The 13,275-nt window shown below is 35.5% G+C and overlaps 1 non-coding gene across 1 annotated transcript; it reads left to right on the top strand.

Moving 5' to 3' along the window:
* The first annotated feature begins 1,445 nt into the window (after positions 1-1,445).
* On the top strand, positions 1,446-1,552 carry LOC121223947 (small nucleolar RNA R71). The gene has a single exon (XR_005921414.1). It is a non-coding gene; the product is annotated as a small nucleolar RNA R71 (small nucleolar RNA).
* The last annotated feature ends 11,723 nt before the right edge of the window (positions 1,553-13,275 follow it).

The following is a 13,275-nucleotide window of genomic DNA, read 5'->3' as shown; positions in this document are numbered from 1 at the left end:
TTCCTTGTCTACTTCAAAATCCAAAATAATAAAATCAGCAGGAAAAATAAATTTATCTACTCTTACCAAAACATCCTCAATCTTTCTTTCGGGATATGCTAATGATCGATTCGCAAGTTGGACTGTCACAGTAGTGGGTCTTACTTCACCTATTCCCAACAACTTGAAAATAGCTTTGGGCATCAAGTTGGATTGTTTAGTTTCGAAGGTAGCTTGTTTTGTAAAAATGCACTACACTCCTTCGTCAAAGCGACTGTCTCATACTCACGAAGTCATTTCTTTTTGGACAAGATATCCTTCATAAACTTCATGCAGTTGGGCATTTGTTCTAAAGCCTCCACCAATGGAATGTTGATGTGTAATGACTTTAGAACATCCAAGAACTTCTTGAATTGTACCTCTTATTTATGCTTAGTATACTGAAGTCTTTGAAGATATGAAACTGTAGGTTTATATGGACAATTTTGTAAGGAGGTAAATCTGCAAAAGAGGGTGTTAGTTTTTTAGAATTCATTAGTTTAGGGTTTACCTCATAATATTTTTTAGCATCAGATTTTTTTGTTGTATGAACTTCAACTGTCGGTTGACTTTCCTCCTTTCGAATAGGTTCATCATTAACCACAACCTTATTAGGTTCCAAAATCTTACCACTTCGTAACTCTAGCACTTTGCAATGCTCTTTACCCAAATTTCTTGGATTTTATGTATCTCTTGGCAAGGCTCCTTGTGGTCTACTACGAACCTCAGTAGCTAATTGACCCATCTGGTTATCCAGATTTTTCAGCATTACTGCTTGACTTTGGATCAATGCATTATTTTTTTTGCCATGTACGCCTTCAACAAGTTCTCTAAACTATTTGATGATTTAGCTTGAGGTGGTTTTAAGGCTTGTTGGTTAAATCCTTGGGCTTGGTTGGATCAATGTTGCATTTGATTATTTTTTATTTCATTTCTTTGGTTGCTCCAAGAAAAGTTTGAATGGTTCTACCACGATGGATTGTAGGAATTGGACTGCGGTCCTTGTCCATTTTTGTTTTGATATTGGTTCCTCACATAAAAAAACTGATTCAAGATTTGATGGGAAATTCTCAAAAAAATGACTATCCCCACAGTATACACAAGAAACTACATCATATTGACTTGGTGATTGAGCTACAAAATTATTCAAACCATTAGTGGTAAACTATTTTAACATAGAGGATATAGAAGATACCTAAGCAGAGAGTGAAGTCAGAGCATCCACTTCATGCACTCCGGCTACACGTCTTCCTAAAACTGGTTAATTTTTCGGCCATTGGTAGTTATTACTTGTGATCCTTTCAATGATCTCATAAGCCTCGTTGTATGACTTAGACAAAATTACACCATTCGCAGAAACATTTACCATTAATCTTGTGTATGCATTGAGACTATTATAAAATGTCTCCAATTGGATATAGTGAAGAATCCCATGATGAGGACACTTACGAAGTAATTCCTTGAATCTTTCCCACGCCTTGTACAAAGGCTCGTCATCCAAATGTTTGAAAGTTGTTATCTCATTTCGCAACTTTGCGTTCTTACTTGGTTGAAAATATTTTACCAAAAACTTTTCTGCTAATTCTTGCCAATCAATTTAGCCATGCTCGTGCTCGATCTTGCAACAAGTATGGAAACAATTTCAACCTCAATAAGTCATCAGTCACATAAGCTATATTGAATGAATCACTTACCTCTATGAACAAACGAAGGTGTAAGTGTGGATCTTCCTTGGGCATACCACTAAACTGGCCCACCATTCGGAGCATTTGAAACATCACTGGTTTCAATTCAAATTGGGGTGCCTCAATATCTGACCTTCTAATTTCTGGATTCAACTCATTAAAGAGTGGCACATCGTATTGTCTAATGGCACGATCTCTATCATCAACAATAAAAATTGGGTTGTGCGCATGATTAACTCCATTACCTTACCCATCATTTTGATTTACAAGGTTCATCTCAACTTGTCTTTGAGCAGATCTCTCAAGTCTTCTTTGTCTAAAAATTCGCTCGATTTTAGGGTCTACAGGTAATAGAACAATGATTCTTTCTATGCTCATAAAACACCTGATAAATAAATCAAAAATAAAGAATAAAGCATAAATTGGTAGAGCTAAAAATTAAATAAAATAAAAATAAAGACGAAATTGTAAAAGTAATTTCACAAAGAACAATTAAGGTAACAGTCCCTGGCAATAGCGCAAAAAACTTGAAAGGATTTGTAACGTGTTTACACAAGTTTACGTAATCGTTCAAGTAATAAGTAAGTAAAAATGAGTTATCATCTCCATAGGGATTGCACAAGCTTAAACAATTATTTGCAAAATTATAATTATCAATTTGATATGAAAAAACTTAATAAATTTGGATAGTGATGATTAGATTAATTAAAATGCAAGAGTGATCCCTAATGCAATTTCTAATCTAAATGCAATTACTTAAGTGTACGAATGAAGGCTTTAGCAGCAAAAACAACCAACTTTAAATGAGCTAGGATAATTATATTAATTAATTCAATGTACTTTCATCATGCTAACATGTTTGGAATTACTTCCATGATAACTCGGTCTCTTAGATGAAGGATTTCTTAGTTAAATATGCATGTTAATGATCATATTAGACGAAGGATTTCTTAGTATTTATGCAAGGTCATAGGGACATTTACGTTTGAAACAGTTTAATTACATAAACCTAAAAACCATGCAAGATAATAGAGATAACTAAATATATTATGATCCTTAACTTAGTCAGTTTTAATGACCTAAATTAAGCATTGCACTTTTCAATTATGCATCTACTAGTCGTCGCCTGGGTAGGATCGCTTAGCTAATTTGAGTGCACCCAATCACGTATGAATGAAATGCATCATGATATTAATTGAAAACATAATTTACTGAGGCACAAAACATGTTAACATGAATTAAATATATCTCATTAACTTAATATAATTATCCTAATAGGTAGGAATTAAAACTTCATAGTTGATGTCAAAAACATAAAACTCAAAGAAAACTGTTAAAATAAATAATCAAGAGGAAATAGTAGACTCAGTTCAGCAGCCTTTTAGATCTATTCTGATTGATGTGCTCAACTCTGCTCAGTTCAGCAACCTTTCGAATCTATTCTGATTGAAGCACTCCTATATTTTGATTGAAGCTTCTTTTGCTAAGGGGTTAGAAGGTAGCCGAGTAGAGAGTGCTTTTGACAATGCTTTTGAGGCTAAAGATGGGAGAAGGGATGGACTACTATACAAGGGAAAAAGGGGAAAAGAAATTAAGAGAAAACAAGAGTGAGTGTGAGAGGAATGTTGAGTGATGAGGGATGATTTAAAAGTGAGGGATGGCAAGGTATTTATAGGTGAAGGTAAGGGTTTGAATTTACTAAAAATAGGTTTAAATTCCCTTCTTTCCCTATCTCATATGGCCAACCATGCTTCAAGGAAAAGAGATGACCAAGTCTTCTCAATTTGAATTTGAATTTCAAGCTAAAAATAGCTATGTAGTGAATGATTTCAACGGAAATGTTGTTAAGCTAAATTTTGATTATTTTTCAAATTCAAGGACCTTTAATTAAATATCCGGAAACATATTTTGGGTAGCCATCTTCAAGTGCCAAAATTGGGCTTTTAATTCCCCTTATTGGACGATTTTTTCAGTCTAATAACTTAGTAGACATATCAATCTTTTATCACCTTTCTTTACTGGGTCAAGTAGTCAAACTTATGCCCAAAATTGCATGGTATTGTCATCCACATGGATAATTTGTGCATGATCATCTTTTATTTATTTAAATCATGTCTCCAATAGCCTACCTACATAGTGAAAAATACATACATTAATAAATTAACATGAATTCATATAAAATATGCATGAAAATCATGTAATTAACCATAATTTCACGTACTTACCAAATTCATGTCCAAAAATACTAATTAAGTAAAATTCACTTATTTCAATAATAATTACTCAAAATAAGCACATTTATTAAGCAAAAAGGTGGTAAAAATATATAGAAAAACCCTATATAATTTCGAGTTTACAATACACAATGAAGGGCATGTGGTGAGGGTGGCGGTGCTGAGGCCGCCAATGCCACCGAGGCTGGTTCTTGTGTGGGCCGTGAAGATGGGCCCATCTTGCCACCCCTCGAATTTAAAGGGGCCCGTCGTGGCCTACTCGTATGGGGATGCTAGTGCCTCTTCTCTTCGATCAACAAATATGGGTTGCCGTGGATCCTAAACCATTGTATGTAACCCGGATTGCATGCTAACTCCATAACGAGAATTATGTTGCGAGTACGTAAAAAATCATGCTGATTATTCAACATCTCGATGTATTGTGAGTGGAATATTGACCAATTCGTATCTGGTCACTGTAAGTCGATACGATGCAGATCATCAAGCTCCTGAGGTGCCATGGGAATCGATTGCCAGAATTTGAACTATCACAACACTCTATCCACCTCGTGCATCTCGTTGGTAGCATTTACTACAAACGAGACCTTAACGTGCCAGGCATTGGGATTCACAAAGAATTCCTTACGAATTACTGCTTGAATTGTCTGGTCCTTGTTTGTTGTTCATTCAAACTATATGCATGTGATAAAACATTAGTTATATATATACTACTAAATAGTAAATACGAAATCGATTACGTTATGTTAGAAAAATTACTTTTATGGTAACTTTGAGGCATATTCTCAATAGGTAAAGGTAGAGAGTTGAATCATAAATTTATGGTTTCATATTCTACTCTATGATACCTTTACAACGGTATATGATATGCTCAAAATGGTTGAGTGATGAATGAGAAATTTATGCTCAAAGTAAGCTACTTGAAAATATTGTTGAGGAAAAGTAAAAGCTTAGATCCCACATTGGTAAAATACAAAGTGTTAGATGACTTTATATATGTGAACTCTCTTGAAGGTTAATTGATTGACTAAGCTTGTAACCCTGCCTTGTGCACAGGGGGTACAGGTCCAAACCTTTCGGGCTTAGGGTGCACCCGCACAACGTGGGCGATGTGAAATGTCCAGACCGGTCGAGCCCAAATTGGCCTGCGAGCACAAATTTATTTTCCTCAGCAGACATAATCTGCTTATATAAGGATACTTATCTTATTGATTTGTGTAACACCCCAAATCTGGCTTAGAAGTTAGGCTCGAATTTGGTGTGTCACATTGAAGTGTTTTGCAAAAACCATGTTTTCATTGAAAACCCTTCTTGAAATTTTAAACTTCTTGCCATTTAAAACTTTTACAAAACCTCAGTTTGCGTTTGTTTATTTTCAATTGAGGTTTATTAAAAATTTATTACCTTCAAAACCTTATTATTGCGAAAGCTGAATTTAAAACAAATGATTTACGAAAACATGATATTTAAAAATTGAGGTGCTAAAACGTAATGTGAAAAAACAATTATTGATTTGGAAAACAGTGTTCTACTTCTAGTAGATATAAACCACAATCACATCAAATCCCAAATTTAAAATCCAGAAATTATAGAGGTCTTATTACAACCTGAATCAAAATCAAATTGCTTAAGTAAATGAGCAAAACAAAATAAAACATGTGCAGTTGTGTGGCCCTCTCCGAGTCCCTCGCAGCTCTGAATTGTCTAACGCTGGGAATTACCTGTACAGTTAGACAGAAGGGTGATTTTGCGAAAACTCAGTGTGTAATCCCCTATCATTTAGTCAGTAATATAAGCAGTAACAGTCTAGGCCTGAGCCCTTTTCAGTAACAGAATACAAACCCAATACAGTGACAGAATCAGTAATTGAAATGCAGCAATGCAATCATGCAACCCATCCCAATCCAGCCAACACACCACCCGTACCAACCAACACACAATGTGGGGATAAAATAGACCTACCCAACCAACACACCAATATCAGCACTAGTTGTGGCACTAATCAGTATCGCAGCAAAGCTGCCAGTAACCAAAATGGCTAAGAGCTGTAAACATGTTGCTATAAGTTATTAACAGAATGGCTACAACCCATAAGTACAGTAATATGATTGGCACAAAGCCATCAGTAGTAGTAATATGATTGGCACACAACCATCAGTAAAGGTAATATAACCGTCACAAAGCCATCAATAGCATCGTAGCAAAGCTGCCAGCAACAGTATCGCAGTAAAGCTGCCATTAATAGTATATGTGGCCAAGCCACCAGTAACAGTGATTATGGCAGAGTCACTAGTACAGTACTTCCTCCATAATAGAATCCCAACCCCATGCAGTATGTCGTGTATGTAGAATGCCATGCTCAGAATCGGTCATACAAATCATAGACAAATCAGTCATTTACATCACAGACAAATCAATCATTTAACCTTGAGGGGAAAAATAGTCATTTTACCCATTGGGTGTATATCGATCAATTAACCTAACAGAGGTATTACAGTCATTTTACCTACAGGGTGATAGAGGATCGTGCGCGGACCAAGATCGAGTTGTCAAGTCACGGGAAAAGCCTTACGAAAGCTCTAAACGCTTGGATCTGAAACAAAACAGCAAAACTAATTTAGAGTCAATTAGATCTGAAACGAAAATAACCAAAAAATAAAAGAACAGCTAAGAATTAAAACACTTATAGATAGCTAATCTTGGAAGCCAAGAAAGGTCCCAAATAGCCGAATCTGAAAAGAAGAACCCAAAAATCAGCAAATCAGATTTAAACTCAGCAGATCACGAAATCAAATAAATCTAGGGTTTGGACGGCAATAAAGAGGGGTTCTGTGAAATCAAAATGTTTCTTGTTGTCCAAGGTTGGTGCCGAACAGATTCTTGAAGGTTGAACAGGGCTGGAGACGCAACAAGAGAGTTTAAACAAGTTAGATAATGCAATCGACACAAGCAAAAAATTAAAAGATTGGACAGTAAGAAAAATAAAGATAACGTCCTAAGAAGCCTTGAAATCGAGAAAGATTTCACAACTCCCTTCCAACGGCTCTAATCTCCCCTCCAATGAAGAACAATGGCATGAAGAAGGCTGAAGATGGCTCCCACAATAAAAAAAGATTGTTAAAACTCCTTCTAAAGAAAACTCAAGAGAAAATTCTTGGAGAACTCAAAGAGAATTTTCACTCAACAAAAAAAATCTGATTTCAAATGTATTCTTCAAGTATAATGTGTATAAGGGTGGCTGGCCAAGCCATACATATAGGCCTTCTAACTATTTTCCTAGTCCTAATAGGAAAACTAAAAAAAAACCTATTTTTTTTTTACTTTCAAGGGGAAATTCGACCAAGAACTTTAAATGGGCCTCTTGGACTGAATTTTTACATAGAAATTTATTCATAAAGTCTAAAAATTAAAACTAAGTATTTAAAGAATTAAAACTTAACAAATTGGGCCACTTTGACAATTTGACCTGATTTTCAACTAAGTCTAATTTAAATTTCTTGATTGGGCTTGGAACATCTTATTGAGCCATTTCTTCAAGCATTTGGGCTTGTAATCCGTTCTCTCCCAAAATTGGTTCGTTGATGCTCGTAACTGAGATCCAATGTGCCTTAGCTGCAAGATTCAGTTTCTTGGACCAAGATTTCCAAGATTTGAAATCTTGATTTTCTTGATTCTTGAAATCGCTCAAAACAGTAAAATTGGACCAAGATTCGGTTTCTTGATTTTCTTGAAAACACGAAAGTGAATCTTAATTTTCTTTTTCCTTTGTGTACGCATCTAAGGCCTTGCTAATAAATTCTTGAATGGTTCCATTTAGTTTTGAACGCATTTATCTGGCCTTTGACCTCGTTATTGGGCCTTGTGGTAATTTGAGCCCATCACGTCCTTGAGCTTGAATTGCGCCTTTGTGACTCATATCATTCCCCCCTTCCTCAAAAAGATTCGTCCTCGAATCTGAAAAATCAAATGGACTCGACTTTCCTCGATCGGACGGGACTAATGGCAATTGGGTCCACTGAAAAGAATAGCCATGAGTGAGTAAATAGCAACGCAAACATACTTGTAGTCCAATCATAAGCATAACAAAACAAGTATAACGCATGCGAATGGACAGATTTAGATAACCATGCAAATAAGCTAATTTACTCGCCAATGCCTCGCCAAATATTCGAAACAAAGATGGACATGTTTTAAAGCATTCAATCATCTCAAATTGTTTCCACAAACCATGAATAAATCGCGAGTAATAAATCAAATGGTAAACGTAATCGTCACAAGTAGGTATTTGAAAAGGTTCACACGGTTCACAGAGTTGCACAATCATACCATGCATTAATCGACGGACTATAGATTCACTCACACATGCATCATAAAAATTATCAAAAACAATAATCTTTTTATCAACCATCAAAACAGATAGATCATCAATCAATAAAATAGGACAGTCAAACACGTTTCGATCTAAGTTTTTTACAAAAATTAAATCATCAACTCGATCTTTTCAATATCCGAGGAGTACAAAGGTGTTTCAAAAGTTTCAAGCATCTTACCTTTATAAGTAGAAGAATAAGGGTCAATTTTACCTTTTCCATTTAATACAAACCTTCGCTCATCGGGGGCATAGTGTAGTCGAAGCTCCGTTGTTGAGTTAACCTTTATCAAATAGAACTCAAACTTCATGTATAACCACAAAAACTGTTTAAGGCACGAATATAAATTGAAAATAAATTTGGCAAATTTCGTTACCTTATTCAAAAACAAAGAATCGAAATAGTAGAAAGTATTTGCACACAATAGATGATGCTTGATTTTCCAACAAAATATACCAAAACAGATTCTGGGTTTAAAAACTTGATTTTGATTAGTCATGCCGAAGTGTAACAAAGATTTCATTAAACCATGAGGATTTTCGCATACATACCAATATACATTCAAAACTTTTTTTCTTCTCCAAAACAGATTTGCACAAATTCGTGGATTTTACACAAGGCAAATCAAGAGAATAACAACTCACGATTCCTTTCGTAATGACTTTATCAACCACAATCGAAGAATAACAATTAATCAGATCAAAATGAGGGGATCTTTTAAGAACTAAGTCACCAAAAGTTTTATCAATAATTTTCAAATCTGCACGGGACTCGGTTGCTAAAATTTCCTTACCTCGCTTACCTTCGGGCTCATGTAGTGTGATTTCATCTTCAACCTTGCCTATGTTGATCGTATGGAAGCGTCTTTCATCGGAAATGTATTGAAGTTGAAAGTTATCTTTTGGTCTTACGAGAACCTGAAAAGTAGCAACACAAGAAAAATTCATATATTGGTTAGTGGAAACATTCCTCACTACCCTTTCCTTGCCTTTTTCTTTTGTTTCTTTTTCTAACTCATTTTCTCTTCTTTCTTCAATTTCTTTTTCAATTTTCTTGTTTGTTTCCTTTTCACTCTCAATCTCTTTTTGCTCTTTTTCATTCTCTTTTTATTTTTTTATTTCTTTTTTGTCTTCCTTTCATTACAAGATAGAGATGTTACAAATGAATTAGAACGAAAAGACTCTCGTTGGGTATGTACAGAATGACTTGCATACAAACAATGATCACCTTTTCGAAATTGATTCTCAATGGACGAGTTCCTTCGGACATACGAAGGATTATTTGTGATTTCTTGTTCGTCACCTTGGAAAACTTCACACTCGAAACTTGCTTTGCATCGTCTTAAATTTCTCGTTGAATAGGAATCATGATATGAATCTCTTCTCGAATATTCGTTGGATATTCGTCTTCTTGGCACTCTCATTTTTGCCCTTTCACTTGAATTAAGTTGTCCTCGTTGGGCTCTTTTCTCCACTCGGTCCAATCGCATCTCATTGATAGTAACACTCAATGTTCGAAGTATGGCATTTGTTTGTTTGAGTGCAGCAGCCCGTTTGTCTAACTGTTGTTGGATCTCTTTAAATTTATCATGGACATCATTATGGTCATCATCAACTTGACCAATTCTATGCATCTTTTTTTTTTCTTTTGGAATACCTGCAAAACAAACACTCAACACTCGAAAAAACAAAAAAACAAAATTAACAAACCTCACCGTTAATCACTCAAAAAGGAAAATCAAATTCTCAAATAGGTAGAATTCAGTCTTGTGAGTTCTTTAGTAGAGTCTATATCAATAAATTAGAAAGTGGATGAACCGTAACTACCAAATAATCCTAATTGCACTAGGGGTCCAAAAAAGTGACGAGACACCAATTGATTTGTGTCGCACCGAGGAAGAATTGTGCACACTATTAAATCCTACTAGCACAAGAAACAAGAAGATTTTAGATAGTGTAAAGGAAGAATAAAGGCAAAACAAATGAAAACCTACAGCTAAGAATCAATAAAAATTGCTGAAACCCAAAAACTCGAAAAACTACAGAGTAACTTGACAACTTCGTTCGAGGTGTTCCCGATCTCCAAAAATCAAGAAATTTAAACTGGAATGTCCTTAAATATTTTATATTTTATTTGGAAAGTTTCGGCACTAAACTCAACCCGCTGAATATTTTTTTAATTTTTTTCTTGATTTCATATTTTTCAATTTTTTTTGACTTTTTCTACTGATTTTTTTGTGGAAATTTTTTTTAATAATCTATCATAGTGCCAAAAATATGCATATAAAATTTCAGACCAATCGGAAAATTTTTACCCACTCAAATGAATTTCTTTCCAAAAATTTTTCTTGGTAAAAACTGTTGTTTGCTGTTTTTAAAAGGAGATCAGTTTAGAACTCAACCAAGAACACCCAAAACGCCCAAAATCTGATACCAAATGATAGAGAACTATGCGTGGACCAATATTGGGTTGTCAAGTCACGGTAAAAATCCTACGAAAGCTCTAAACGCTTGGATCTAAAACGAAACAGCAAAACTAATTTAGAGTAAATTAGATCTAAAACGAAAATAACCAAACAATAAAAAAACAACCAAGAATTAAAACACTTATAGATAGCTAATCTTGGAAGCCAAGAACACAAAATTGAATTCAAGAAAGGTCCCAAACAGCCGAATCTGAAAAGAAGAACCCAAAAATCAGCAAATTAGATTTAAACTCAGCAGATCACAAAATCAAATAGATCTAGGGTTTGGACGGCAATAAAGAGGGGTTTTGTGAAATCAAAACATTTCTTGTTGTCCAAGGTTGGTGCCTAATAGATTCTTGAAGGTTGAACAGGGTTGGAGACACAACAAGAGAGTTTAAACAAGTTAGATAATGCAATCGACACAAGCAGAATATTAAAAGATTGAACATCAAGAAAATTAAAGATAACGTCCTAAGAAACCTTGAAATCGAGAAAGATTTCACAACTCTCTTTAAACGGCTCTAATCTTCCCTCCAATGAAGAAGGATGGCATGAAGAAAGCTGAATATGGCTCCCACAATCAAAAAGATTGTTAAAACTCCTTCTAAAGAAAACTCAAGAGAAAATTCTTGGAGAACTCAAAGAGAATTTTCACTTAACAAAAAAAATCTGATTTCAAATGTATTCTTCAAGTATAATGTGTATAAGGGTGGCTGGCCAAGCCATACATATAAGCCTTCTAACTATTTTCCTAATCCTAATAGGAAAACTAAAAAAAACCTAATTTTTTTTTACTTTCAAGGGGAAATTCGGCCAAGGACTTTAAATGGGCCTCTTGGACTGAATTTTTACATAGAAATTTATTCATAAAGTCTAAAAATTAAAACTAAGTATTTAAAGAATTAAAACTTAACAAATTGGGCCACTTTGACAATTTCGCCTGATTTTCAACTAAGTCTAATTTAAATTTCTTGATTGGGCTTGGAACATCTTATTCGGCCATTTCTTCAAGCATTTGAGCTTGTAATCCGTTCTCTCCTGAAATTGGTTCGTTGATGCTTGTAACTGAGATCCAATGTGCCTTAGCTGTAAGATTCGATTTCTTGGACCAAGATTTCCAAGATTTGAAATCTTGATTTTCTTGATTCTTGAAATCGCTCAAAATAGCAAAATTAGACCAAGATTCGGTTTCTTGATTTTCTTGAAAACACGAAAGTGAATCTTGATTTTCTTTTTCGTTCGTGTACGCATCTAAGGCCTTGCTAATAAATTCTTGAATGGTTCCATTTAGTTTTGAACGCATTTGTCTGGCCTTTGACCTCGTTATTGGGCCTTGTGGTAATTTGAGCCCATCACGTCCTTGAGCTTGAATTGGGCCTTTGTGACTCGTATCATAGGGGCATCATGGTTATTTTACCCTAATGGGGTATTACAGTCGTTTTACCCATCGGGGGTATTTCGATAATTTTAACCTTTGGGGTATTTTGGTAATTTTACCCTTTGAGGGTATTTCAGTAATTTTACCCTTCGAGGGTATTTCGGTAATTTTACCTTTGAGGGTATTTCTGTAATTTTACCTAGTGGGGGTATTTTGATAATTTTACCCTTCGAGGGTATTTCGATAATTTTTCCCTTCGAGGGTATTTCGGTAATTTTATAGCCCAAGCCTATGGAACGCCCATGGAGATCTCAGTAGTCTAATGCCCAATCTCGTGGGCGCAGTTTTATCGCACGAGCGTTGCACGCTCATGTGGCCTCGATTGTCGTAGTTTCAACTTTTTGACTTTTGTCGATTCATAGTTGAGAGGGTGTGATTGCACGCATAAATCCACGGACGCCGAACCCAACTTCGATCGAGCGAAGAAGAACAGTTCGCTTACTTAGGTATTCGCCAACCCTCGTCCCTTCACAAGATACCAATAACGCGCGAGAGAGCGACCACCCAAATGCAAGACCCACGATAGGCCCCCAAGGGATGGGAGGATTCATCAATTAGAGAAAATAAAAGAGGAAAAGTTGTCTAGAAGAGAAACCGACAAGATGAGGAGGAAACATAAAAGAAGAGGTGGAAGAAGGGTGATGTAGAATTCGGCAACAGGGATGTGGGAAAAGAAATTCGGCACTAGCAAAGTCCTGTTTCAGCAAAACTCCACCTCTCCACAAATCTCTCAACTTATCATTCCACCGAATTCTCCTCAACTCCCTCCATGACCAGTTCAAACTTTCTTCGGTAGTATTCCACTCCAACTCTGCCACTTACACGACTCAAGCAGCAAAATAACAATCCATTGCACAACCCAAGACTTGAAACTCAGACCTCACAGTATACAACACACCACCTTCCCACTAGACCACAAGCTCTTTTTGTGTTATAAAACAAACAATATTATTGATAAAGCCTATAAATCAGTGTCCAAATTCATTTTAGGGAAAAACTAAAAATTTTGCCAAGGCCAAGATTTGAACCCAAACTCCCTTATAAATTTAATGACGCCACAACCACT

Source organism: Gossypium hirsutum, chromosome D11 (genome assembly GCF_007990345.1).
Source record: "Gossypium hirsutum isolate 1008001.06 chromosome D11, Gossypium_hirsutum_v2.1, whole genome shotgun sequence".
Taxonomy (NCBI): Eukaryota; Viridiplantae; Streptophyta; class Magnoliopsida; order Malvales; family Malvaceae; genus Gossypium; species Gossypium hirsutum.
Note: the sequence above shows the minus strand (reverse complement) of the source record. Positions and strands in the feature narration are given on the sequence as shown.